Genomic DNA, 3,716 nt, shown 5'->3' with positions numbered 1-3,716 from the left:
GGGGATGTGCCCGCAACCCAGGTACATGCCCTTGACCGGAATCGAATCTGGGACCTTTCAGTCCGCAGGCCGACGCTCTAGCCACTGAGCCAAACCGGTTTCGGCCATCCCATTCTTTAAAAATATTTTTATTGAGTTTTAGTGAGAGAGGAAGGGAGAAGGATATATAGAGAGAAACATGAATGCGCCCCCTACTGGGGATGGAGCCTGCAACCGGGCATGCACCATAACTAGGAATCAAACCGACAACCTCTTGGTGCATGGGACGACACTCAACCAACTGAGCCATACCGGCCAGGGCCACCCATTTTTTTTGTAACTATATTTTTATTGATTTCAGCGAGGAAGGGAGAGGGAAAGAGGTAGAAACATCAATGATGAGAGAGAATCATTGATCGGCTGCCTCCTTCACGCCCCATATTGGGGATCAAGCCCGCAACCCACACATGTGCCCTGACCAGGAATTTAACCGTGACCTCCTGGTTCAACCACTGAGCCACGCCGGCGGGCCCACCCCATTCTTTTTAATGGTTACACCCTTTCCCTGGGATGGCTCTATCATGTTTTGTTGTCACCAGTAGGCTTCTGCAAACCTGTTGGTGGTTTTCATGTATTTCGCTGTTGCAAACAAAACCACAATGCATGCTGCCCGATGGTTAAAGGGGCCCAGTGATCTCTGCACCAGATTTCCCTCCAAGGCAAACCAGCGGAACCCAGGGGCCTAGGAAACAGCCCTCGGGGTGGGGAGATGACAATGCCTGAGCCCCCAGAGCTGCCCGGAGGCTCCCTACTGTGAATGTGTGACTCTGACTTCTTTTGGGAAGTCATTACTCCACCTCCTGTCCCTGCCACACTGGCACGGCTTCCCCCAGGCTAGCCACCCCGGCGTGGCTGCCCTGGGCTGGAGTCCCTGTATCTCCCAGCTGGTTGAGGGCTCACTGGGTTGGCGGGCGGACGGGCGGGCGGGCTCTCTGAGGCTCTTGCCTCAGACCAAGGTTGCTCTGATTAGCTGGTGTTCATGGCCACACGATGCTGCTCTGAGATTTACAAACAAACAGGAAGCCAGTCCACTTCCTCCTCGCTGGGGCTGGTCCCCCCGCCTTGGCGCCCAGTTAGCCCAAGATTCACAAGGCAGCTTCCTGGCGGAGGTGGCGGGGGAATTCTGGGGCCCCACCCAGGGCAGGCTCCCAGCTCTCTGCCCCTATGTGCCCAGCTGGACAGCCTTCCTGACAAGCAAAGGGAGGCCCAGGTCTCTCCTGTGGGGGGAACCTGTTCTGATAAACCCCACCCTGGGTGGGGCCCCTTCCTCCTTCGGTTCTGAGCTGGAGCTCTGAAGCTGTAGTAGCCACTCTCTGGGGGTCTGTGGTGGGAGACGTTTCTCCCTGAGCCAGTACCCACCCCGCAGGCTGCTCTCTGCTCCTGGGAACACCCAATACATGTCTGTCAACTGAAGGGCTGACCACCTCTACCAGGAGTGCCAGGGGGCAAGGGAGACGGACAGGGCTGCAGTCACAGCTCACAGTGGGGCCAGAAGGCTTGCTACTTGGGACCAGGGGCAGCTGAACCAGGAGGGAGTGGTGGGCACAGTTACAGGTGTGAGGCCGAGGTGCGGCTGGGGCGAAGGCTGGAGGTGAGAGCTGCAAATATTCTGTCTGGTGAACAAGTCCGGAAGGTCCCCGAGGCCCCACGGAACAGTAGGTCCCTCTTTCCGATCAGTTAGTTACTAAATACATTATACACTGGCGCCCGTTTCTTAAGGAATTAAATTTTTTAAAAACACAGTCAACATGAAAACAACGCTGAGCATATTTAATCCTCTGCGGTGACTCAGCGCGGCAGGCCCGCCCTCCCTGCCTGGGGCGATCATTAGGCTCATCAATGACTTTAGGGAACATTAGCCCTGGGCCCAGCAGCCGCGTGAGTCACTGCCAGTTGCTGGAAAAAGAAAAATCTCCGATATCAACGTGTTTAGTTGCTACTGTTCAGAAAGCTGGGCGCGCACACACAAAAAACAAACTTAAACACAAACAACCAGAACCCCGAAGCTCTAAAAGCCCCGTCTGCAGCTTCAAACACAGGTTTCTCCGTTAAGCACCTGGGCTGCGGAAAAGCTGAGCCTCATGGAGGTGAGAGAGCAGCAGGTGAGGGTGGAGTGGAGAGCCGGTGGGCCAGGGTCGGGGAGGAGGCCGGTGCAGAGGAGGCCCTGGTAGCAGAGGCCTCCGGGAAGGTAAGGAGGGCGGGAGGCAGTGCCCAGCTCCGAAGCCGAGCGGAGACTGCAGACCAGGAAGCAGCAGCCCCGGACGCCCCCTAATGCTCCGAAGGGCATCAGTGACGCGGGCCGCACGGTGGACGGAGAGATGGCCCTGGGGCTGGTCCGGGGACTCCTTGATTTTCACCTGGCTCCAGGTCCAATCTCCGCCCCGGGGGGGGGGGGGGGGGGGGACTTTGGCTCCCTGCGTGCAGTTTCTAAAGCGTCAGCCCACAGCTGCTTTAGGGCATTTATTCCAGAAGCAGAGAAGGGACAGCTTAACAGAGACGGGTAAGGGTGAGGGCCAGGCTGGGCCCGGCAGCGAGAGACACAAATTGTAGGCTCCGAGGCTGGCCAAACGCTCCCAGCCCTTCCAGCGCACAAGCAACCCCACCCAGGACCAACTGGACAGCGAGAGGAGTGGAAACCTCAGGTTAAAAATACCCAGTTGGGTGTAAAGAGAAAGAACAGGAAGGAAGTGTGGGGAGGCAAGGCAGACTAGACAAAGAGCCTCTGAGAAGGAGAAGATGTTAGCAATGGCCGGAAGCTGAGCAGGTAGACCAGGTAGGGAGCGGCCTCCAGGTGCCTGGGGGCTGCTGGGCAGGGAATGGGGTCATGGGCATGGTTCAGGCGGGCCGTCCCAGAGAAATGACTCGGGCCACTGAGACCAGGAGCCCCATCCCCTCGATGCCTCCTGGAATGAAGTGGGCTGTCAGAGGGCCTCCCTCTAGGACAGTGGTTCTCAACCTTCTGGCCCTTTCAATACAGTTCCTCATGTTGTGACCCCCAACCATAAAATTATTTTCGTTGCTACTTCATAACTGTAATGTTGCTACTGTTATGAATCGTAATGTAAACATCTGATATGCAGGATGGTCTTAGGCGACCCCTGTGAAAGGGTCGTTCGACCGCCAAAGGGGTGGCGACCCACAGGTTGAGAACCGCTGCTCTAGGAGGTAGGGTGTGGGTGACCAGAAGGGAGCCTGCCATGCCTGTCATTCTCTCTTGTGGGGGAGATGTGGGGAGGAGGGATTCCTAAGCCAGCAGACCCTCAGCCCTGGGCGGGGTGGCAGGTTTCAGCTGGTCTTGGGAACAGCAGCCACCTCGGGGTGGAAGGGGGAGCAGCGGGAAGGCTGAATGAGGGGGCACAGCCCTGACCCTGTCGTGGAGGTTAGGATCCAAGCTCTGGGTCCCAGATGCCGAGTTTGACTCCTGACTCGGTCCCTTACCAGCTACACGACCTTGGACCACCACATAACTCCCCTGTGCCTCAGTTTCCTCATCTGTAAAGCGGAGATGCCAGCAGCGCTGAGCTCACGGCCTTGTGGTGAAGATTAAGTGAGTGACTATATCCAGTAGCTGTTAGTTCGTAGCTTTTTAAGTGTTAGCTATGGGGGTGGAGTAGGGGGCAGGGCAGGTGGTGGGTGGGAAAGAAGTTCCTAACACCTCATGTCAACCAACAGCCCTT

This window comes from Myotis brandtii, unplaced genomic scaffold (genome assembly GCF_000412655.1).
Source record: "Myotis brandtii unplaced genomic scaffold, ASM41265v1 scaffold265, whole genome shotgun sequence".
Taxonomy (NCBI): Eukaryota; Metazoa; Chordata; class Mammalia; order Chiroptera; family Vespertilionidae; genus Myotis; species Myotis brandtii.
The sequence above is the reverse complement of the archived record's forward strand: the minus strand, read 5'-3'. Positions refer to the sequence as shown.